General features: G+C 39.4%; 1 long non-coding RNA gene across 3 annotated transcripts in view; it reads left to right on the forward strand.

The window, feature by feature from the left end:
- Positions 1–24017, forward strand: part of LOC137471132 (uncharacterized) — a 38659-nt gene extending 14642 nt beyond the window's left edge. Inside the window, exons 1-4 of one of the 3 annotated variants that reach the window (XR_010997421.1) lie at positions 1565–2128; positions 6157–6255; positions 19721–19800; positions 23959–24017. This is a non-coding gene — a long non-coding RNA (uncharacterized lncRNA). Of the gene's footprint in view, positions 1–1564; positions 2129–5425; positions 5646–6156; positions 6256–19720; positions 19801–23958 lie in introns of those variants that run through there. The other 2 variants (XR_010997423.1, XR_010997422.1) reach the window with 2 other exon arrangements.
- Positions 24018–25762: the final 1745 nt, after the last annotated feature.

Raw genomic sequence — 25762 nt, forward strand, 5'->3', positions numbered from 1 at the left:
AGAACTTTGAAGAGATTTCACAGACAGGACAAGAGATAGTGGAGAATGAGGAGCCATTCCAGGGTGGTGGGAAATCCATACATGTGCTGGGCTGCAATGGAACATTTTTAGGACTGGGGGGCATTAGAAGTACCCACATTCTGCTCCTTGCAGCCTAGATCAAACTTATGACTGTTAGAGCTTGCATGTTAAAATAAATGAGATATCTCTTCCTTTCAGAATAGACACAAATCCAAAAGTAGGGGCCAAGGCCAAGGTAAGATTTTAAAGGAGAAAAAGGATGACAAGGAAGGCTGAGAATCAGGAAAGAGAAATTTAGTGCAGACTGTCACATAGCTGAGATGGGGATAAAACTGAGTGAGGTGCATGTAGCGTTCAGCATAGCAGAGGAAGAGGAAAAAGAAAGGGGCCATGTTGGTTCAGGGAAGAGATGCTGATCGTGAATAGGAACATTAGGCTTCAGAGGGATGAATACTTAAATGCCAAGGAGGGCCTGGGACCTGGAGTTTTGTGTGTGTCTGGTGACTACTACGGTACTTGAATCTTAGTAAGTGAAGACTATGACTACCCTCTCTTCCCTCCCATACATGAGTTTCTAATAAAAACAAAATAAATTCCCAAACTGGTCCACTTCATGATTCAGGCAGCCTTTCTTCCCCAGAGCACACTTTATGTGTGCCCTGAGATGTCCTGAACGAGACCCTGGCCTTTCCTCCTCCCAGGCATGGCTGAAATGCACCTGCCTTAGGAGAAGCAGGGCTCTGGTTGGTGGGACCTGGCCCCCGGTGCAGGGACAGGAAGAAAGACTGTGCCTCTGGATGTGGAATTTTGAGGAACTGCATTTTCTGAGGACCCACACCAAAATTCTTCTACTTCTTGGTAAAGAAATTTCAGAAAAACAGATCCTGATAGGCAAGAAATTGGCATCAGTCATATAAACAAACCTCCTTCTCTTTCCAGTCCACCTTCCTCTGGCATCCACAACTCCCAAATCAGACCCTCCTGAGCACCAGCTGCTCTTGTTTAAGCTCTAAACGCAGCAGCTGAAATTAATGTGAAATTCTGCTTTCTGAAGTTATATGTGTTAACATTCATTTCATTCTAAAGTTCCTCTTAACTTTAGCAGCAAATAGAGTTGGATATGGAGTGGGAGATGCCAGAGAATCTATGTAAAAAATCAGGTACTATATATAATTTTTAGGAATGAGAAGCAGGTGTATAAGATAAATCTCTAAAAACAGAGTTAGGAGTTTAAGAATGAAAAAAAATCATTGTTTGCTTAGAACATATAATGTAGTTCATCCTAAAACAAAACAGTATTTCAGCAGAGACTTATTTGGTTTTTTTCCTTGTATCCGAGACAAGGCATGGATTTTAAATTAATTTTTATCCTTCACTAGGAGCTTAATGTGTTCTTAGTAAAAGTACTTGAGGGGGGTCCCACAGTAGTGGTGTTCAGGTTATTATGCAGGTGGGTTTTGGATGGGCTATGTGGAAACTGGTGCAAAACTGATGGCGTATTGTAAATAGACAGATGACTCATCTGACGGGGGCTTTTCCTTTCACACACTTGGCAATGCTAAGGAATAAGCTTCTTTACACAGAGTGGATACAGATAGATAATCTGCATAGATGCTCTGTAAGACTGTCCCTCAGGAAGTTATTTCAAATGAAACATTTCCAGTTATCTCTGGAGTGAAACTTGATAATCAGGAAAACATCTAGAGTTCTTAAGCATAAATTCTTTCAGGAGTGGGATAGTCTCAGCTATGATATTGGTGTTCTCTTGACATCCCAGCGGGGTGATTGATGTGTAGAAAGATCTGTGTCAGCTCAATTTTAACAGCATAGATAAGGAAGGCTGGAAGCACCACAGGTCTTCGTGCTTTTCAGCAAACTCACAGTGAACCACAGTATCACTCCTCTCTTTGAAAACCTAGGGTTGTTCCACCATATTTACAAATAATAACGGCTGAGGTTGTGTGCCAGCGTGATCAGGGAGTTTAATATTTAATTTCATAGCTGTCTGTGGTGTGCCCTTGAAGCTGTGTCACTGAGACAGATACCTGCCTGTGGGAATTGGAAGTGCTCTCCAGCAACTGTGATGCCGTATGCTGACAAGTCCTTGGTGAGTGTGAACTCTCACTGTTTTTTTCATCAAGGTAGCTTCTGGGGAAGCAGGCCCTGCGTCAGCCGTGCCAAAGAATAAACCCTAATTTATTTTTAAATGTGTTCAGAATGTAGCATGTGAACAGGGGTGTTCCAATGATGTATATATCGGCCAATGTGAAATCTCTCTTAAGTCCAGTATATAAAATGTGTAATTTTTTACATCTAATTCCACAGATCTTATTAGTGTTATTGTAGTATACAGTAAATCAGACATAGTGCAATATATAGTTTGCTCTCTGAGAGGGTTGCAGTTGTGTTTGGCTGAGGCTAGACGTTGCAAACCTGTTTTCTATCACTTTGTTCTTGTGTTGTCATTTGTATCAGTGCAAGTAGGTGTAAACTGTGGCTAATTCAGGGAGGTGGCAATAACTGCCCAAAAGTGCAGAGACTCAGACTTTGTTATAGTGGGTATTGCACTGTGAAATATATTTCCTGTTAATTTCTCTTCCAGAGGACATTTGAAAAAATACCTCCATTTGGGGGAAAGGGGTGGTGGTGTGTGTTTCACTGTTTGGGTGTTTTGTGGTGTTTTTTGTGTTTTTTTTTTTTTTCTGTAGTAATTTTTGTTTTGGGTTTGGTCTTGGTTTTCTTTTTTTTTTTTTTTTTTTTTTTTTTAACAGAGGAGCATACAGAGTTGTTTTATCAAAACTTTTTTGAAAATTTCAAAGATAATGCTGAAGTCATATGGTCAAAGGACATTTAAATGAACCGTTATTAAAAAGTTGTTACGGTCTTTTTAATTCCTCCATGAAAACATCCTCAGTTTTGTCTGACATGGACCTAAGACCCCCACATCCCATTGTGAAAATATCCCTAATGATCTGCTAGTTCTCAAGGATGTATCAGAGTGCTGCAGCTAACACCCGCTAACACCGCTCACTCCAGTGCTGGCACACTTTGCCTGATGGGTGCAAAATCTCTTCTGAAACAGATCTAAGGCAAGAAGTCAGGATCTGCATTGACTTGCAGGACCATACAGCAAGCAACAAAAAGAATTGATTCGCACTGACTCAGGAGGCTAGGCTGAGTGCCTGATCCTTTCCCTCTTTGGCTCTTCCCCCTCCATTTTCTTCATGTGGGAAAATGAAGTGCTACTTGTCTTACAAGAACTTAGGAATTTTCTTTTATTTTAGACCATAATAGTTAAGCATTGTGGCAAGGTTTTCTCTTTTTTTTTTCCTTTTTTTTTTTTTTTCTTTTCCCCAGGACTGAAATTAAAACAGAGCTCCTATATTCATTACATTAAAAAAGACAGGGGGAGTTATGATGAATATCTTTGCTCTGAGACTTATCCTTCCTTAAATTTTATTTTATCAAAATAAATGTGCATCTGACAAAGAATTATGGGGTGCACACACTTGTGGAAGTTGCTGGAAATAACTCCCTTTCTTTGCTTTAATTTGTTTGCAGGGTTTCTGAAGGAGAAGAGCTACAAGGACTTTGTTTACCAAGTACAACCTACAGTGATCCTCTGGCACCAGGTCCAGGAGGCTGCTCTGCTGCCTTCTCTCTTTGCTCAGCTGGCCTCCTGCCTAATCTTCCTGCTGTAACTGGGATGTTTGCAGTTACTTTCCCTCTCAGTAGCAGTTTGTGTCGAATTGTGTGGTCAGAAAGACACAGACAAGATTGTTTGTAGGCTTCTTAAATTTGACCAGCTGCAAAAAGGAGACGATCCCTGAAGTACACAAGCTGTTCTCCAGGCTAAGATTAATAATCTTGTAGTTTGAAGAATGCTAACTAAGCTTCAAAGAGTGTTTTCTCCCTGACATCTCTTCATATAATCCTGTATTTATTACATTCTAAGTCCAGGAGGGCCTAACTGATTATTGACCCTGTCTCCTGTCCCCCTGTTCAAGAGTCTGTTATATTTCACTCAGTTGTCACACAGGGCAGTGACTGATATTTGGCCAAAGCAGAGAGTCCAGAGAGGTGTTTTGCTTTGATAATGACCATGGCTCTTACTACTTGTAAGTGCTCTTGGTTAAGTACTCAGGTGAAGCAGGATGCCTCTGTTAAAGTGACTGGATCAAATCTCCTGCTATAAGCACTTAAAAGCATTGAAAAGAGTAGTTGCAAGGGATCTCTGGAGGTTTCTCATGCAACTTCTGCCTCAACTTCAAATCTAGATCATGTTGCTCTTTGCTCATGATCTTTTTTAGTTGAACCTGACCTGTCTCAATGTACTCATTCTGAATCCTCCTGTGCTGCCAAGTACAAAATCTCATGGGAAAATTTAAAATTGGATCCATTAAAAATCCCAAGCGTATCACATCCACACAGTTGTTATTGCCAACATAATCTGTCAAATAATGAAAATCTGCTGATGGCATTCATTGTTTTTGTTCAGTAAATCATTGTCATAAACTCTTTCATCTAAGAATCTCAAAACTGACTGAGGCATTGACGTGAACTTTTGTGTGAAATTTGCCATCAGTGGATCCAGTCGAGACTACCTCATGGCTGAGGTCTCCTTTGCTGCCTCAGCTGTGAACCTTTGCACCTCTGGCTCATGCCTGGAAATGAAAATGTGTAAATACCTTACACTTAGACTGCTTCCAGCAGAGCCAGATCCAGGCATTTCTGAAACACCAGTGCAGTGCAGCCTGTGTGCTGCTCCTGGGAGCAGCACGTAGCAGCTGCTTCATTGCCAGTGGTTTGAGGCAAATAAAGGAAGATATGGGAGCAAACAGTGACCTAAAGTAATTGCACTTCTCTAGGTCTCATGGAAGTATAACAACAGCTTGAAGTAAAATCACTTTGTTTGAGAATTCATCAGAACTGCCTTTGTGTGAAACTTAATAGGGTCCTCTCCATCCCCTCTTTTTCTGTTGAAAGATGGGTTAGGTGGCCTGAGCAAATCTTTAAATCTCTGTTTCAGTCCTTGGTCTCTGAGACAGATTTTGTATCGTCATGTATAACTGCCTTTTATGACAGATCTCAGAAAGAACCAGTGTAATTTTTTTAGCCACCAAGAAAAAGAGATAATTTCCAGAGTTTTCAAGTTTTACTCTTGCTAATGATCAGCTTGCCACAGAAGCTCTAAATGATGGGTTAGTGCTACATCTAAGCTGACATAACAGCTATTGCTGCTAAGTCAGCTCCCCTCCCTCTCCTGTCCTTGGTCTCAGGCTAGTGCTTCTCTGACACTAGAGTGAGCCAGCCTACAGAGCTCAAACAAAAAGGAAAAAAAAGTGCTCTTTTTTTTGTGTGTTTGTTTGTTTGTTTGTTTGTGGTTTTTGGGGGTTTTTTTTGTGTGTGTGTGTGTCTTTACTCTTAACTGTGAACTGCCAGGACTTTAGTTTCGCAGTAATTTTGGATTGATGTAAGTGTGCTGTGTAAAGTGAATTTGTCAACTCCAGCTCATCCCTGCTTGTGCTCCTGCTGGATCTCATGGCCCCTGTGTTGAGAGGCAGGTCTTGGTTCTGATCTGGAGGAAAATCATCTTCCCATTCCACTCTCTAATTCTTCTTCAGGTTAGTTTAGGGATGCTTTCTTGATATGGTTGATTACATAGCTTTGCAAATACTAGGAGGAGGGAATAGGACCTCCTTTAGCTGGTAATTTCCACTTGTTTTGACTGAGATATAACATGGAAGAGCTGCTTCAGATATCCCCTTGTAAAACTATACCTGTTTGTTTTGCTGACACTAAATCATTTAATCTCTACTTCCACTGAAGATAGATTAGTGAAGAATACAGCCTGATGGAAAGAAAATATGTAGGATGTGAAGAGAGTGAAGTATGGATAAAACATAATGTGGTCCTCTTCAGAAGCCTTTTTTCTTTCAAAGAAATGGAGACTGGTGTCAATAAGGAAAACATGATCTCAATCTCTAAAACATTCCTGCATTTTATGTTAGTTATTTTTTTCCGAGGGAGGATGAATTTAGGATGGCATATCAAGGGGCAAATAAACTATCATGTGTCGAATATTCCATTTAGAAAATGCATCCTTCTGACTTTGTTTCTTTCTTCTGCCCACAGCACCCAGCCAGACTAGTGGGATCAGCACCCTGCCAACAGCCACCTCATTCTCATAAACACACAAAGATCCAAAAAGAAACAGAGCAAATATTTCCTATGGTAAGTGTGAAAACCCCAGCCCTTACTGGCTCCTTTTAGCTGAATGTTGCTCTATAATTACTAAGCTGAGTGTATGAAATTAAAGCTGTGGTTTTCAGCAGCTTTTTCCATTGGCCTTACCAGAACTGCATTAGGTAGACATTTCTACAGAGTCATTATTATTTTACTGCCATCATCACCAGAGAAAAGAGTTGTGGTGTAAAAAGACTCTATAGCATGCACATGGCTAAAGAGGAGTCCTGTGGCACAGCAGATAATTTACCAGTACAGTACTCTGCAACATCTCCTCCCACTCCCCTGACACGTCCAGTCCCCCTCAGCTTTTCAGTTTCTAATATCCTTTAAAAAAAAAATTATTTTCTTTTGGGAGCACTGGCTCATGACCCTCCAGAGCTGCAAGGTTAGAGCTTCCTTCTTGAAAAGCTGATGGGAGAGCAGTTGTCATGAACTATGATAAATGCAGTTGGGAAGACATTTTGTGGCATCATAAACATAGAGAAAGACCGGTTCATGTTATGAGGTGACTTGTGAGTGCAGCACAAAGGCTATCGAGATGGTTTGGTTTTAAAAACCATTTTGTTTCTTGTGCTTTGCTGTAAAAACCTATCTGCTGACACAGTGGGGAGGTTATTACAGACTGCTGCAGGATGGATAGCTAAAGATTAGTCTGGTGGTCAAGGGAAGCTGCAAAAGCAATTATTCATGAGCTCACCTTACTCTTCCGTCTGACAGCTGGGAAATAAGTTTCTAGTAAAAATATGGAGGGTGGTTAACCTCATCTATATCTCTTTCCCTATATCCTTGCTCCATTTGAATACTCTGACAGTTCTGTTCCTGAGTTAGGTTTTTGAGCTTTTGTTGTTGTTTTAGGTTATAGACCATCTCTGTCAAGTCCTGGGTTGGGCAGTTTGTGTTATATTTCCATACTGAAGGTCCTGGCACTGTTTCCACAGCAGTTACTGGAAAATAGGAGAGACAGCATCTTATGTGTACCAAGCTCCCTTAGAATTCTGTTAACAGAACTGAATTTAGGAGCAGCATGAAATCCATGCATATCATTCCCTGATGGCTTTAGAAAGGGTGCTCAATTCATTTGTTTGTCAGCAAAGCCATGCCATGCCAGCTCTGACTTCAGGCTGGAGAAGACCACACTGCATTTTTCACTGTTGCAGACAATGAAGTCCATTCTGTTTCCCACTGGTCTCTCTTGAAGAGATGTCCAGCTACCTTGGAACTTCATAAACCACTGAGTGGCACAAGCAACTGCTAAAGCAGTCTCAGAAGCATCATGCACCTGGATTCAGCTCATTTATGTTTGGCAGTGCTTGACTTCAGGTTTGTGACTGCTCCCAGTCCTGCTTTGAGTTCCTAAGAATCGCTGCATCAGAAATAGTTGTTCATGAAAATAAAAGTATTGGGAAAAAATATGTGAGCAGGGGAGGAGCTTGAAAGTCATCTACAGCTGCTTGTCAGAGGGGGCACATCCATCATATAGGTTGTGCTGGTTTTGGCTGGTGTAGAGTTAACTTTCTTCACAGTGGCTGGTATGGGGCTGTGTTTTGGATTTGTGCTGAACACAGGGTTGATAAGATTGAGATATTTCTTTTATTGCTGAGCAGGGCTTTCACAGAGCCATAGGCTTTTCTACTCTTTGTACTGCCACACTGGTGAGGAAGTTGGGGGGGAATGGGAGGCTGGAAGGAGACACAGCCAGGACAAGTGACCCAAACTGAGCAAGGGAACATTCCAGACCATGTGACACTGTGCTCAGTGTAAAATGTAGGGGAAGAAGGACATGGGGGGATGTTTGGAGTGATGGCCTTTGTCTTCCCAAGTAGCCATTGCATGTGATGGGGCCCTGCTGTCCTGGAGATGGCCGAACACCTGTCTTCCTCTGGGAAGTGAATTAATTTCTTGTTTTGCTTTGCTTGTGTGGCTTGTCCTTTCCCTGTTAAACTGCCTTTGTCTCAACCCATGAGTTTTCTATCTTTTACCCTTCTGATTCTCTCCCTGATCCTGCTGGTGGGTGAGAGAGTGAGTGACTGTGTGGGGTTTGGCTGATGGCTGGCTGGGGTTAAACCATGGCATAGGTCTAGATGGATAATCAGCTGCAGAACTGAACTTGCACCTTTGAGATTTCGACAATGCCCAGTAGCTCTGTGTAGACAAATCCCTCCCTCTCTAAACTTTTGCAGTATGAGCAAACAGCAGAGATGACAGTACAGCTGACACTTCTGACTCACTAACTCCTTTTAAACCTCCCATTCCTTTGCAATATGTTCCTCACTTGCTGCTTCTCTCAGTCCTTATTTGCTCAGTCTTTTTTAGCACCAAAATGCTGCCCAGCTTTAAAACTTTGGTGTAAAGGCCCAAGGTTAAAATATAAATGCCTAAAGTTGAGGGTGGTAGGGAACCTAGGACCTAGTGGTTGCAGAAGTGCTGGCATCCCACACCTAATTAGGGGCTCAGGGATGGATTTAAAGCCCACAAGCAGCTGTTCAGGCTCTCTCTCCTAGAGGGAGATAAGGACATTAGTTGAAGTTGGGCACTAAATATTTGGTGAAATCCAGGCCATGCCTTGGTGTTTGGATGATCCGAAAATTCAAGTCCCATTGATTCTGAGTGGTGGAGAATATCATGTGTCACTTGTGTGTTCTGGAAAATGGTTCCTGTAGGCTATTAATTTCAGGCACCCATTTCTAAAAATCTTGAGCTGGAGTTGCTAAAAGTTATTCTTTAGGCCCAGTTCACAGCTCGAGGACCGTTTAAAATAAAGAAGACTTTTAAGTGACTTTTATAAGATAAGAGTTTTGGACATAGTTCATTAAATTGTTTAATTATTTCAAGAACAACAGTAAATCATTGTGTTTTTCCTTGTTTTGTTCTTTTTCTCCCCCAGCAGTTGGTCCCCTCTGCCTTCATTGCCCAAATGTAAATGCATGCAGAAACTTCCAGATGAAAGTTTATGACATAAATATATCCCTAGTGATTGATTTTTGTTTTCCTCTGTGAAGTCCACACAATGGGAGGTGCCTGCCTATCACTGAGTAAGATCATTGAATGATTTAATGGGGACTTAAATGAAAAGTAAGAGTTTTCATACCAGTGTGATGTAAATCCTGCGTTCAATTAAAGCCTCAAAGCATTTTTTAAAAGCTGTATAAAAGGTGAATCATTTCTGTAAACAGCGCTTAAAGTGAAAACCCAACACCTTTGCTGTGGGAGAAGTAATACAATCTCAAGTACCTCTGCAAACAAAGAGTCCCTTGCCTTCTGCTAGCTGCTCTCTTTTTTTTTTTTCAGCAGCTCAGCATGGGGTGCCAAAAAAATCATTAACGGGCCCATCTTGCACTTCTGGCTTTTCCACACCTGCGTATCACGATCTCTGCTGTAACTTTATGGACCGTGAGGAGGCAGGTTTGACGCCATGAAAGACAGGCTCAGCCAACAGCTGCAGGATGGGCAGAAAGCCAGACAGTAAAATGTAAAGAGGAGGAAGGAGAGGGATCACCTTTGAAGTTTACCAAAAAAACAAACGCATGACTTTGACCACTTCCTTTTTTAATTAGCTGTCTCAGGTACACTGAGCCACCAGTTTGAATGGATACTGGCAGGGGGGTGTTGGAAATGTTGAAGGTAATACTGTAAGGGTTTCAGCACAACTATTACTTTTTAAACTTTTTTTTTTTCTCTTGTTTTTTTGGTTGTTTGGGGTTGGTTTGTTCTTCTGTTTTGTTTTGTTCTATGTTGTTAAGTTAAACATCCTAGCATAATGTCAGGGAAAAGAGTTCATTTCACTTGGGAAAGCCTGAACTACAGCCAAAATCTGTGTCTTTTGCAAGTGTGAAAAACAACATTAAAGCTATGTTGAAGGGTACTTGGATCTACTAGCCAGGAAATTGATGATTACCACTTCCATAGCAACCAGGACACACAGGACACACCTCCAGCACACACAGGTTGATTTTTTTTTTTTTTTTTTTTTGTTAAATGTATATATTGTTAACTTATTCTTAATGTCCATTCTAGCACCAGGAGGTTGCTTTTGATTTGTACTACTCTAGCTGAAAGCCGAACTGGAGGGATCCTGTAAAGGAATTGCAGTTGCTGCAGGAAACAAACTTTCCTGTGCCCCCAAGAGGCCAAAAGTTCACTTTGAACTAGTATGTCCCTACTCCTGTCTATGCATGTTAAAATGTGTTCAGGGAGAAAATGCAAACTGCTGTTGTCGTCCATATAGGAACTATATGCATTTAATTTACAAGGCTTAAGAGTAAATATTTTGATATTTGTATGTTTATGTGTTAGGGTCAGATCCAAAGATAAAACTCTAATAATTCAGAACTGAAGGAGCTATCTACCAGGCAGAGAATTTCTATGGGGTGATGAAAGTATGATACAATCAAATCCTGAACAAGTTCAGTGAGTATTGCTCAAGTCTCAGAAAATTAATTTGGGAATTTACTGGTTATACAAAAAATCTTTCACACTGAATGGGGAAAAAAATCAACAGAATTATCTACTGTCCTGCTGTAAAGTGCAGAGTGATCTCACAGTAAAGTCCAGTAAAGATGTAATATCAATGACATAAAACTTCATTGTGCTTTGTAAATGCAGTAGTCTTGAATCTGTTCTCTGCTTGAAAGCAAAAAAAAAAAAAAAAAGCAACATTGGATATTATTATAAATCCACCAAATTCAGGTAGAAATTTAGCTTTATACAGGAGTTGAATGTGGTCCAGTGTGTCAGTGTGTTTTAAAAGCTTCAAAAAAGAGAAAAAGGGGACACCAAACTGAATTGTGTTATACACAGGTGATTTGCATAATTTAAAGAAAAATTATCAGAGCGTGAAGTAATTATTCTCATGTGATTTTTCTATATAATATTTCTAAGCATAAAATTAAAAAGAATGCTTAAATTCATGTTGATAAACTGTAGTTGAAATACATAATTTGATAAATCATAGGTAAAGAAAAACACTGATGTAAATTAGTGTAAGATATTATTTAATTTATTTCTACATAAACTATTTTTAGTATTCTAGTATACACTGTAGTGTAATAAATCAGTCTGTCATTCCTTGATTTTTTTTCTGTCTCTGGACATAAAAATTAACAGAAAAGCATAATAGGGAGCATGCAGATTGATGGTTCTCTTTACCTGAAATCACTCAGAGTTTAGGAGTGTTGATTTAATTTTTTAAGATCTGGTACAGTAGATAGACTTCATGGTGTTTTCAGAAGTAACTTCTATAGAATAATGGCCTTAAAAAGTCTGCCTACAGTTTATGGCTTGTTGCACTCTCTGCTTAGTTAAGCACAAGACAATTTTTTTTCCCAATATATGACAATAAAATACGAACAGATAACAGCTTTTTGTAGAGGATGGTAAAATACAGGTGAATCAATAGCATAGCTCATAAATGCTTTGGTTTATTTTTATGAGAGTCTTGTCAAAACCTGTACATTTTTTTAAGGGAATGGATCTTGGAAAATTATGTTGACTGCAAAAGCTTTAGGCTTATTAGGTTCTTGGAACTGTAGAACTGGAAGGTTCTTTTCTTTTAAAGAAAAGGTAATCTAAACCACTTGTCTTCCCAGTGCAGCCTCACATAATACTCACTCATCATTAATAGATGTTTATATAACTTTTTCTCAGGGCCTTGCTTTCCGTGTCAAACTTGGTCCAGATTCCCTGTCTCCTTACCTTTAAAATATGTATTTTTCAACCTGGAACCTTAACTTCTTCCTGCAGCTAGAGCCATTCCTCTTTTTTAAAATGATTTTAAAATTATTTTTCCCCAGTAACTAAATAAATATGGAAAAAACCCTATCAATTCCTTTACACAGGCTTACAGATCATAATTTCTTTAGTCTTTTTTTTAAGCTATCACCATTTTAATTACTTGCATTTTCTGAACTTCTGTTGACCTTCATTGTTCTCTTCAGCTATTCGTTGTCCCTCTTGCAGCAGCTCACACGAACCTGGATGTGGTACTGCCTCAAAGATGTAACACAGCATTATGACTGAATTATTATCTTTTGTGATTTCCAGCCTGGATTTATGCTTCTGTTTCCTCTTGCAATGTTTGGGTTTGCAAAGCTTGCAATCCTTGGTAGTTACTCAGCTTTCATCTCACGCTCTAAGCAGCTGCTTGGCAGCCTGGCTTCATGTAGTGCATTATTCTTGCCCGTGTGCACTATCTTGCATTTGTCTGTGCTGGATAGCCTGCTGCTGCTGCTTCAGACCATGCTTTCAATTTGTCCAAATCACTCTGCATTCTAAACCCAGCTTCCTGGTAGTCTCTTCCCACCTGGTGTCATCCACAGGTTTAATAAAATTACCCACCACTCTGTTGCTGCACCATGTATTGCGGACTCTAAGATTAATTATTCCTCCTCTAACAGGAGGAATTCTAATAGTTTGTCAAAAAGCTGTGTCTAGTGGTTCTAACAGTGGTCCTCAGAATACTAAATCAGGAGCCTCACTGGTGAAGTGTATGGATGTACAAGTACTTACAGCTTGGAAAAGAAAAGAAGCTGGGAAGCAATAGGAGAAAAAGAAACAATGTCTATCTTCCAGATAGAAATACAGCCTGACTTCCTGATAATGTATTAGCACCTCTAGTGACAGAACTAAATATTGAATTGGTGATAAGAGAAATAATTATTCTGATGAGGCTAGGCTCAGTTTTCCCATGTGTCTTTGTCCCAGGTGATTTACGAATGTCAGCAGGGTAAAAGTCTAACCCCTGAGATAGCTCTCCTTTTTACACTGAGTTTTGATGATGGCTGTGTTGCCCTCCCTAGCTGACTGCCTTTTGTTGTGCTGACATAAAGGGGAATCTCTGTAAACCACCCCCAGGTGAACCATGACTGAAATTGTGCTGCTCTCAGGAAAGTAGCCCTGAGTTCTGTCGTGTCTGGATCAGAGAGAGAACATTTCATAAAGGGCTCCAGAAATACCTACGTTATTCTTTTGGTACCTTGCAGTCCTAGCAACACAAGCATCAGTAAGTCCTGTAAGTTAAGGGGAGTAGGTTGGTTTGAGGTTTGGGAGCTGCCCAGGAATTCCAGTGAATCCTGGAGATATGGGGGGAAAAAATTAAAAAGCATTTTTGTTCACAACAGCACCGAATGAGTGCTGTAGCAGACTGTAAGCCACCAGGCTGTTTCACAGTGTGATGCTTTGAATGAGCCTTCACATGGGTTTTTCCTCTTTTTGAAATTTAGTCTGTTATCACTTTTTTTCTCAAGGTATGAATGGTGAAGTGTCATTGGAAGAAGTCAGAGTATTGCACACTGGAAGATTTGTCACCCTCCAATTCCTATTTATCCTGCTTGGCTCACGCTTTGGTATTTCTGTTTTATGCTAAACCTGGGTGTTGGATTGTGTCCCACAGATGCTACTTTCTGGGCCCTCAGAATTGCAGGGAAGACCTGAAGAGCCTTGGGAGGAGGTGAGTTCTCCCAGCAAATCCTCACAGCATCTCTCTGTTATCCATGCTTTCTCCTCACTCCCTTACCTCCCAGCCCAACAAAAAAATCCCAAGGTTTATTTGAACTCTTGCAATTAGAGCTGTCTGGGAGAACGACCAAAGTGCCAAGGTTTCAAAGAGAAATTCAGAAAAGTCAAGAGCAAGTAGAGACTTGAAAAGGGAAGTCAGAAGGAAAAAAAAAAAAAAAGCTGCTCTTTATCATGGTAATAGTAATGAAGCCAAGCTGAAAAAGCCCAGACGAGGGGCTGGGTTACTGTACTGTGAAGTGCCGGGGCACATCCCGAGAGAGAGGATTAGGGAACCACGCAGCCGCTGCGGGGCCAGGCCTCGGGGCCCCTGTCACTCGGGCATTTCTGGTCCTCGCTCGGAGCAGCGATGGAGCAGGGAACAGAAGCAAAGCCCTGCCTGATTGCGTGGGGAGCGTTTGGGTGGGCAAAACAAGATTTGTGGCGCTGGAGAGCCGCGCCGCAGGGGGCCGAGTGTGCTCCCGGCCGGGACGGGCTCTGTGCCCGCTGGGCCCCAGGTGACAGCCGGGGCTCCCGTGCTGGGCCCCTCGCTCCGGTCAGCCGGGCGGGTTGGTGCTCGGGGACTCGCTGGAGATGGGCGCGGGTGCCGATCCAGGGAATGGATGGTGGGAAACGATCGCAGCGCAGGAGCCCCCGTTGCTGTGAAGGCTCCGCGCAAGCTCCCGCCTCTGTGCCCGCACAGCCCCGGCAGCCATCCCTCCTGCGCCGCTGCAGTCAGCCTTCTAATCAATTAGGCAAATTGGCTGCAGCAGTGAGCTGTTTCCTACTCCTGGCAACAAAGCCACCTTGGGTTAGCTCCGCATTTCCCAGGAGCCCTGGTCTTCTACACCTTAGGTTTAGGGGTTTGTGATTTTTTTTTTTTTTTTTTTTTTCAGAGGCGTAAAGGACTCAATTAAGAAAAGGAAGAGGAGTTTCTAGTAATTGTGGGCATGCTCTATTACTGCAGACAACAAAATAATTTCACTAAGTGTGGGGAGGATTTTGGCCATCCTTTAAAAAATTGGGTTCAAAGGGACAAATATTCCAGTTAATCAGGTATGGGAGCATTTGCTCTTTAAATCCCAGTCAGCCAAAGACACAGTGCACATGGGCAGATTCACATATGCTCAGAGAACTGGTACTGTATGTATTGTATGTATGTGTGTACTGGATGTATTTAAATCTGTAGGTGCTACAGGAGGATATGATGTGCCACTTAACAAATACAGCTTCAAAAGTCCTAAGGACAGACATTCCAGATGAAAGCTAGGCTGCACTTTCCCTTGCTGTCATTCTTCATTGCAGGGAATTGTTGCTACCGGGCTCTGCAAGGAGCTATGCATAAGCAAGTCACCAAAGTCCCCAGCACTCCACGTAGGCACAGGCGTACTGGGGGGTCAGTGCCAAAGGATGTCACATCTGTTCCTAATCATTATTTTACATATATCAGACTACTGCTTTCTCAGATTGTTTCCAAAGATGCCACCAGGCTACACTGTTCTGTCTGATTCCATTTGCTGGTTCAGGAGTTTAGTTCACTCTAACTTGTAACTAGTACTAAGTATGGGACAGATAAAAGCATCCCCCACAGTGCTGTATCAGCTGCTTTCCAAAATGTGCAGCTGAGCAGCGCACCAAGCATATGGCCCTGCTCATGTTTCTTTCTGTGCAGTCCTACCCATTGCTTGGGTCTCACTCAAGTGGAACACAAAATGCTGAAAGTGATTTAGAATGAGTCACCCCCATCAGTATTTTATAAATTGAAAGTGGACCCTGCATTAAGAAAGATTCCTGAAATCTGCTGAAGCTCAGCTCCAGAGCCTTGGATTACAGTTGGTCCTGAAGCCATTCAGGAATTTTAGAGATCAAATAACTCTCATTAGAAATAAAATAACCTTTTTGCTTTTTTTTTTTTTTTTTTGCAAGATTTGCTTCCTTGAAGAGGCAAATAATTCAAGCTATTAAATTCACACAGAAAAGCAAAATAAAGACCTCAATGAATTTGCCGTCATACATATATATAAAAATTAAAGCTTCTTGAGATTAAAAGTTGCTACTCAAAGTCATTAATGACAATTTATTAATTCATTGTAAATTACATGTAAAAATACATTTCATGTGTGAGGGATACTGTCACACAGTAAAATAATGAAAAGCAGAGCATGTTAGTGACAAGTTATGTTTGCTTGCTGGACCAGTCTGCAGAATAGGGGAAGTTAAATCCTATCTATTTTCAGATACATAATATACAACCTAGATTTTATAAAGAAAATTACATCTCTCTACAGCTATTCCAATATGGTAAAAAACTGTAATTAAACCAAAATTTTTTTACATTGGATCTTTTTTTGTTATAGCATTTCTAAGTCCAATGCAATAGTTCATCCAATTAATTGAGTGAATAGGAATTTCAGGAGGTCATTAAATGTCCAGTGTTACACAGTATTATACAGACAATGTTTATCTCCTGATTTAAATATGAAATTTCCTTTGGGTAAGCTCAGTTTATAATAGTCACGGTGTCTAATTTTTTTTTTTTTTACTTACAGTACAAAACCTGTAAAAGAAGACGTATTTTCAACATGAAAGACATCTTTTTGATTTGCATTCTTACTATGACATTTTCCAGGAGCTCAATTACTTTTGTTATGTATGAACATATTTAATATTTTATTAAGATATATTCAGGTCTTCTGAAATTTATCTAAAAGAGCAAGAAGCTCTACTATTTAACAGATTTATGTAAAATTTTAAAAGATGTTATTATACTAACTTTGATTTACAAGTATTTGTTTTTGTTTCTTCATTTGCAAAATGATGGCAGGGTGTTATTCACAATTGTTGACTACCAAAACAATGGAAAAAAACTCCCAAATATTAAAAACCATTAAAATAACTTATGCTAGCCCTCCCATGTTCTCAAAAAAAAGAAAGAGGCTAGACAAGTAGGTACCTGAAAAGCTGATTCAACTTCAGATTTATTTCCCCATGTATAACAACAAATTTTGGCAAAGGAAGGTTATAAATCTACTTTGTTTCATGTTCTGTGTTACATGAATGAATACATTTCTGTTGGACCAAAAGGCCTTAGGGACAGAGAACCAGATCAACATAAAGATCCCAGTTGCCTTAAGACCAGATCACTGTTTTCCCATTCCAAAGTCTTTTTCCAGCTATGAGAGCAGTCAAACAGAAATGTAATGAATCTTGTTCTAAGAATGTGAGCTGGAGGATCAGAGTGGTGACTCGTATTTGTTGTGGTTAAAGAAAGTCCTCTCCTTGCAGAACCCCAAACTTGGTTAGAAAGCTGGTGGACCTCCTTGCAAACTTGAGCTAAGCTTCACTGAAGCCTTTAGGAGTACAGCTGGCTCCTTAAGAGAGAGGAGCCTCAGTGTTTTGGTGGGTCTCTCACGTGTTCTAATGCTCTCAAGGACAAAGTCACAGTGAGGCTTCATTTTAGGTAGAAAGCTGAGCTATTTAAAATTTACCCTGACCCATGTGTTCTTCCATGTGAAACAAAACCTGTTCCCATACCTGAGCTCTGATGAAGTACTTGCTTTTATGACAAAAGACTCTCAGTCCTCCAGAAAAACAGGAGATTGTTTGTAATTCTGGGAGAGAACTATAACAGCCCTTGTATGCAGAGGTGCACTTTTTTCAGGATAGAGCTAACTCTAAACAAAATTCTAATTTTAAAAATTATTTGAAAAAGTATACTTCTGGTAGGTCAGTGGGAAATCTGCTCAGAAGACTGGAGGGGCAGGAGTTCACATCTATTTTCAACCTCTCCCTGCTCTGCATTACTTTTATTGAAAGAAAATGAATTCAAAGAAATTGGCGACAAGCATAAAGTAATAAATTTAAAATATTTTTTGGCTGTACATTTCATGTTTTTATTACCCTACAGGTTAGAGATGTTGTATTCTCAAGTATGAACTATTAAAATAATTTATTTTTTCTAGATCTTTTAGGCTTTGAAAATTTGGTTTAATATCTCATGATATCTAATACCTACAGATAAGCCTTTCAAGAAAATTATATCAGGAGTACCCGTTTTACACAGTACCAGTTTTCAGGTATGAGTCCAGAACTGTAGTAAAATTAGGAGCAGTAACCTTTTTTTACTGTAGTACGCCATAAAGAGAAATTCTGAATATTTACTACTAAAAAGAGAAGTGAAAGTCAAAGGGAAAATCTGAAAGTACAGGCACATTTTCTTTAAATTAATTTCTGATTTAGTTTGATATATCAATGACAGATATTTGACTAATGAACCATTATTTCAAGAAAAAGAACAAAGCAATAAATAAATATTTCCTTTATTTAGCTAATACTTTACTGAATATCAAAACCAGCAAAACCCATGAATGGCTTGTGATAATCTCAGGCTGTGGGACATTCTTACTGCATTCAGGGATGTATGGCTCTTCTTGAGAAAGAAAACCTTTAAATACTATTCTTTCACTAACTTCTTTTGCATTATTCCTCCAATTGCTTCTTCATACTGTGTACTTAACAAGCAGTATGCATAGAGGTATTAACTGTAAGTTACTCTGGTACAGGAAACACACACAAAATAGTAGCTAATTTTGACAGCATTTTTCTTCCCTATTTTTAAGCACCTACTTTAAGCATCCCACCTTCTCTATCTCGGCTATCCTCTGTCACTTATGATGGTTCCAGGCTGGTCAACTCAGAACTGAGTTCACCATGAACTTCACTCCTCATGCCAACTGGCAGAAATGTACTTTCTTATTCGTTCCAAAATTCAGTCGAAAACTATGGTCTAGGCAAAAAGATGGTGAACAGTTCCAGTAACTAACAGAAGTTTCAAGCCAAAGCTTGAAAGATGCATTCAGTTCTGAGCATGGTATTGATTGTGACTGTATTTGATCCCCTTTAGCTGTGTTCAGTATTCTGCTAGGAAGGTGCAGAATTGTTTTTTGTTACTCAGTTTTGCTTTTCCTCTTATCCCAAGGCAGATTATTTGTTTCCAAGACAGCATAAATCACCAAGTGTCACTGAGAAAGTTAGGAGGAAAACATAATTTCAGTTTTGGCCAGAAAGAAGCATTAGGAACAGCACTGCAAGAGATCTTCTAAAGCATGCAAAGCTTTCTATGAATTGAGAAATTAAGATAATGGGGTCACAGAAATGTGAGTATACTTTCTCCACATAATGGTTTAAATCAGCATATTTCCTAGGTCATATTCCTAGATCATTCCTTTCTTGCAGGAAGCTCTATCTAAAGTTTATGTCTCCAAGAGTAATAGTAGTTCCTGTGAGTAAAATGCCTATATTCTTTCATTCTTTGAGTGGAAGCAGAAACATGATTTATTATAAACAGTAAGGTCTTCAGCGCCCTTTTCTTTTTGTAACTGATTCAGAACAATGCCGTACTGAAAGTAATCACACATTCAAATACAAGTAGGTGTGAGCTTTCAAATATACTGAAAGTGAATATTCAGAACATCACATCCTGGTGTTTGCTTCTGATGTTAAAAACCTGCTGTGCAAACCAGGATGCATGTTTTCAAAAGTCTATAACTTTGTCATTTTGAAGCCAGATTTCTTCAAACAGAGCAAGGCACATATTTACCATCCAAGGATTTGTACCATTTGTGCTGACCTTGGTACCCTTAATAGAAACTGATTTTGAATTTCCTTGAATGCAAAAGTACATGCAAATAAAATGTTCACAGCTCATTTTTAGATAAATTTGTTTAGGTGTTCTGAGAAATATTTTACTAATAGTTTCTCTTTGTTTGATGTTGTCCTACCAGAGAAGAGATGATTATCTAAAAACCAGAAGAGATGGAAATTAATTTATTACAATAGAAAACATAGATCTAATATAATTGTATTGCAAACATAGCACAATGCTGTAAAAATTTAAATTAGGTCAATAAAATGAATTGTTTATAATGAGCCTTTTCAGAGGTGTATTTTAAATGTCTTGCAGAAATCCAATGCCAGTGTTTTAGACTGACAAGAAATAAACCTTTGACTCTTCAGCACATGGCTCTGAAGCATCCACTGCTGGTATGTTGCTCCTCCTCATTGATTCCACACAATTGTGTTTAGTTCCATAAGTCTCTTGAACCAAGTTTGGAAGCTTTGCTAATTTGAAGGAAGATTTGGATTTGACTTTGTACTCAAGTCTGAATGCAGCAACACACAGAGACTTCAACTCTACTGCTGTATATAGGTATGCACATACTGTTATTAGTACTTTTTCCCTAAAATGTAGTACTAGAAACTTTAAAAGTATAGGTTTTGAGAATCTGTTTAGGAGTAGATCTGATGAAAAATGAGAATTCATGAACTTTGAAATATATTCTCCTTCTCGAACAAAAAAAAAAAAAAAAACCAACCAAAAAAAACCCAAAACCCAACCAAACAATCAACCAAAAGCCCCAAACAAAACAAAACAAAAAAAACACCAACCCCTCCCCCCCGCCAAAACAAACAAAAAAAAAGTAAAATATGTCAATCTCACCCAAAAAAGAAATCTCAAGATTTAGTCTGGCAATAGGAAAACTGCATTTTCACTTGAAAACTCAAAATGTCCCTCACTAAATCACTGATGTTCTTGGCTCTGATGGTGTTATTTTCATTTGCTTAAGGACACAAAGTGCTCTGGATCAGTTCAGTTAACCTATATTCTTCTGACTCAGAGGGGCTGTAACTCAAAAAAAGGTAAGAAAGAAAAGCACACAGTGCCTCTGTCAGGCTCCCACATCACCCCACACTCCCGTGCTACACTCACTCAGGAATCCTCCACTGACCACTGGGGGCGCCTCCTTGCATCATACGTAAAACAGAATGTGCAGTCCAGCCAAGGAAGCCCCATCAGAAATAAGCCACCATCCTTTTGCAGAATGCAGCTACAAGGCAGGTCTTGCACTTGGTTCCAAACATTTAGACTGGTTTAACAAACAGTAGTACTGGGACTCAGATTTGACTTAAAACCAGCTTACTTTTTGTATTGATTTTTCCAATTAAATTATACATCTTCTGTGAGAATGCTTACTTTTGCAAATACTGCGTTTTTCTCCCTTCTTAATTGAGTAGCAAAGTACTAAAATATTTTTAAATAAGCTGGTGTAACTACAATGATAACACATCTCTTGTTCAGGACTGACTGATACTATAAATTTACATCGCTTAATTCTTCAGTGTAATGGTGACATTTTGTTTGGTTTTTTAGCTTTGAGTAGCTAAATCAAGACTTACTGACTGGACTAATCAGGCAGATTAAGAGAAATCTCCTGAACTGGAAAGGAATTACTAAAATATAGAAGCAAGAAATTATCTTTTTATTACTTCCCCAAAAGCTACATCAGGTACACACTATCTATAAATAATTGGATTTTTGGTATTGATGATCATCCTGGCCTTACATGAAGACAAGAATTTTTGCCACTCTTTTATCTTCTTTTTCTGCAGCAAATCTCTGAAGTAATTTTTCAGAATGGTTGGTATTGCTGCAACTCAAAGCTTAAACTGCTCTAATGAAACTTGAGTTTCTCCATTTGAGCTAACACACTTCCAGTACTGAAAACCACACTACCAGTGATTTTTTTTCTTTATTTTGTACCACAACTAAATTGGAAGGAAAAGTATAAGGCCTTCCATGTACCAGTATGTGCCAGCAACAAAACTGAGTACCAATCAATAAGTTCACCTTTCCAGGAAACAGTAAAAATAAGCATATTTAGAAGTATGTTCATGTTCTTGGTATGTTGCAAAACATGGTTTTTCAGTTTCATTTTATGGAAGTCTTCATACCTCGTGCATGAGTGCGCTGTTTTACCCTCTCATGGAAATGAACAGACCATGGTAGCAGAGACAATACCCTCAGCTGTATGAGAGAGCACAACTTTTGCAATAGGAGAGATAAGAACACTTTAAGGAATCAGAGATGGTCAGTGGAGAAGAAAAAAAGAGAAATCCTCATAAATGAGTTGCTATTTTCAATCAGAAATATCCACTGAGAGCTAGGAACTTAAAAAACTTAATAATTTGTGATGGAGAAGAAAATGTTCAAGCACTGGAAAGTTGTGTGAGGTAAAACACCCAACTTTTACATATCTAAAAACTGGTTTCTTCACTCTTTATAACATGAAAGGGACAATCAAAATATTTTTACTGTCACAGCTGTAAATTGCAAGGCAAATTTAGCCAGGTACCTAAAGCACCTTTTTGGCCAACTCTCAGTTCATTTAAGCATGGATAAAGTCAAAGTGGCAGCAACTCCCCCTCAACTGTTGCAAAAAAAGCCCCACAGCAGGTATTACTAGCCCGTGTTTAGTGCCACTGCTACATAAGCAAGCCCTTGGAGGGTATTTATCACACAGCAAAAGAGATTAAGGCTTGAACACCCTGGTTACTAGCAGGACTGGGATGAGTGTGTAGGGGCAGTGTAACTTCACTGCAGCAAAATGAATCTGCAGGACAATTCATTTTTTATTTCCAGAAATCATTGTTTGTTTTGTTTATCTTGCATAGAACAAAGCATGTCTTAAAACAGAGCAACTGAAATAATAAATGTGTGAGAAGTGGAGCCAATGAGTATTCACAAAAGAACAAAAATGGGATTGGTCAGCCTGTTTTGCAAGAACATGGCTATTCTGGTAATTCATGTTCACAGGAAGAATCTTCCCGAGTTTGATAGTGCTCTCTTTTGAGCCATGTTTTTTTTTTTCAGATTTGATCAAGAAATTTAAGTTTAGTCCAATTTTATAACTGAAGAGTTTAACCCCCAAGATAGCTTAATTTCCAGCTACGACATTCAGAGTTCCAAGTAGAGCAGATAAAGAGCTGGGAAAAAAAAATCATCCAGTCAAGAAAGTTTTCCAGCTTTCACTTATCTCTTAAAATAAATTAAAAAGAAAACAAAAAGTTTAGCAAAATAAGGTATCCTGTTTCTTTGCCTCACTATCCAGGCAACAAGTCAGGAAATAAAAATGTTGTTTACAACACAGATGCAATCTTACAAAAGAAATTAGTAAAGACGCATTTTGTGGAAGTCACCTAAAATCCAGAACAAAGGTTGTAAGATTTTTAAATGGTATATTTCTGCACTTAACTGCTAATAAAAGTGGGTACTAATTGTTAAGCCCAAGAGTTATATGGAAGGGACAATTAACATGTTGTTCTGTTTTTGAAGTATCTGTCTGCATTAACATAGGGCATTGTAGTGCAGATTACATTGAAATGCTGACTACTCTGCTGTAATATTGCTAAGAGGAAAACAGTCTTACAGCAAAGAACTGATATTAGTTAACTTAGAAAAGGTGAGTATTGCTCTGGTTTTGATATTTTAGATGGTCTGCTTGATAAGTAAATATATTTATTAATTTCTCACAGGGATTTGACATTTCTTTCCACAAAAAAATTGTTTCCACTAGGAGTTTTTAACCTAAAGCAAAGCAGTTTTGTATACTAACAACACAAAAGTTGTGACATTAATACCAACTTGTTACAAAAAAAAAAAAAAAAAAAAAAAAAAAAAAAAAAAAAAAAAAAAATTTAGATTTAGAGCAAAATCAAATTGCTTTTGGTCAGGTTAGTTTTCTTTGCAGCAGTCAGCCCTGTCTAAGAGAAACCAGTGCTTCTGACCTGCTGACAAATTACATTTAGATCAATGTGTCAAGATCAATGAAGTCAGTATTTTCTATAGCCTTGCCATATTAGATTTTCAACTTCACAATTTCGTATTTAGTTGTTTTTGTCCAAAGCGCCAAACAAAGAGAGGAAAAAGGGACAGTTAATTGTCACAAGCAGAGCCAAAGAAGAATGTTTGCACATGCTAATCAGTTCCCTCTGTGTGTTTTCGTTTTCCCCTTCGTGGGTGCAGACAGAGAGTAGGTAGGAACAACAAGGAACAACTTCTAACCCGACAGCTCTGCTTCTTCCATCATTTCCCCTTCCCCTTTGTTCTCTCCTGCAAACAAAGAAGTTTCTCCTACCGGGCTTCTCCTCAGCCTACCAGATCTGGCTCCTTTCTGCTCCCATTCCCCCACTGCCCCGTGGTCCCTTCCCCCACTGCCTTGTCCATCTCCTGCCTGTTGCCACTGGTTTTCCATCCTCCCTCCCATCACTCCTGGCTCTTTGTTCCCACAGGGCTCTGGAGATGTGCAGCAGGAGCTCAGCTCTTTCTTTTTATTTCTTTTTTTCTTTCTTTTTCTTTTTCAGGGAGGAAACATGGAACATTTGAAGCCCCACTGACTGCATATGAGAAGATAGCAAAGAAGCAACCATCACATGCCTTAAGGAAATGATATTATACAAAATGATATTATTACACACAGCCACATTTTCCTTTAGAAGAAGATCCACTAGTCCCAAGAAAGACTGTATGCAACTTGCATGCAGCTATGACAGGTTGCTGTGTAAGTGGTCCGTACAAAACTAAGAACTTTCCTTCACAGCAAGTTTAACAACATTTTAAGAAGCACCTTTATACCAGTAAAGGAAAGTGAAGGAGGTGGGGTGAAGTTGCCTCTTAAGGTTTTCAGAGAGCTCTTACACATAGAAATAATGAATGTCTTTTCAAATCTGTGTACCGATGCTTTGCACATCTGTTTACAGATGCTTTTAAGGAACTATAGCTTTCTGTAGTGGAGTACAGCAAGGCCTCAGGTGCACAGTATTAACCTGCTACCATGAAGGGGATCTGGATAAGAGTGCTGTATTCTCTTTGAAAAGTAAGAGAAAGCACTGCTATAATTTTCCCAGCTTTGGAAGGGCAAATGCCAAATTTTTCATCAAAACCACAAAAAACAACTTTCACCACCACCATATTTTGATTAGGAGCATAACTGCAAAAACAAGTTCAAGCAACCAAGAGAAAATGTTTACAAAGCGCTATGTCTGTTCTTACCTATTTGAAAATTAACTCTATCCCGGCTGAAATCTGGACATAAAGAAGCATAGGAATGGAAATGAAGCCCCTTTTATTTCAAATCATGTTCTTCAAAAGTCCTGCCTGCTTCCAGGCTATGCTTGAGATAATCATGTATTACTTAAAACTGAGTTAATGGAACAAGCAGCAGCCAGACCAGTCCAGCTTAGATTGCATGGCAGTGCTGAGGAAGCTGAAGATGCCTACAAATGTTATCCCTAATATCAAAGATCAAAAGAGTAAAGTGCTGCTCTGCAGCACAGCACATAAATTTCTTTATAAGGGAATTCTCATGTGTCCTGATGTATCTATGAGAACTGGCAGACACTAATAGGCAGTAAAATAATTTCTCTAGAAGTTCACTTCTGCTGTATGTTTGCAAACCTCTCTGGGACAGAAGTGAAATTTGCTAGTGTTTCCCCCTGAATCCGCCTCCCATGCACTGAAAACAATGAAATTCTATTTGAATTAGGACAACAGGAGAGGCAATTTAAAGGGGCACTAAAGATTCAGTCTCTTAATCACAACTGTGACAAAATGCTGTTGTCCTTGTCAGCAATTCCCTGGCAAGTTACAGTACGCTAGTGTAAAAGGAGGAGACCTTGCATTGCAAAGAAACCCGACTAGATAACCAGGTCTTCATCTACTGGCTCCTTTTTCCTGGCACTGTTGCACATCCATGGGATCACCAGTTCCTCTGCCATCCTGAAGCCATTCAGGAGCTATAATCTGACCCTGACATTGAATTTAAAGTTATTTAGAAAACGAAGTCAGTGCAGAGGTTGGCTTCTGAATAACCCATTTAATGAGGAGGGCATTTCAGTAGGACTGTGTGAATGCACACCAGCAGCCCCATTAGGCTGCAATAGCACCTTAAGAGTTTTTATTATAGGGGCAACCTAAAACCACTCTGCCTGAACTGTGGTTTCTGCTGCTCCCCAAAAGGGACTCCCTTCCTGCATATAGGACAGAAATGAAATTGTTGGGCAGGTTTCCCCTGCAAGGTCCTGGAACCCTAGGTTGCTCCAAGTATAGCAGTTGTTTTAGAGTACAAGAAAAGACATACATAATGAGGAATTTAAGAAATATCTAAGG

Source organism: Anomalospiza imberbis, chromosome 3, assembly GCF_031753505.1.
Source record: "Anomalospiza imberbis isolate Cuckoo-Finch-1a 21T00152 chromosome 3, ASM3175350v1, whole genome shotgun sequence".
Taxonomy (NCBI): Eukaryota; Metazoa; Chordata; class Aves; order Passeriformes; family Viduidae; genus Anomalospiza; species Anomalospiza imberbis.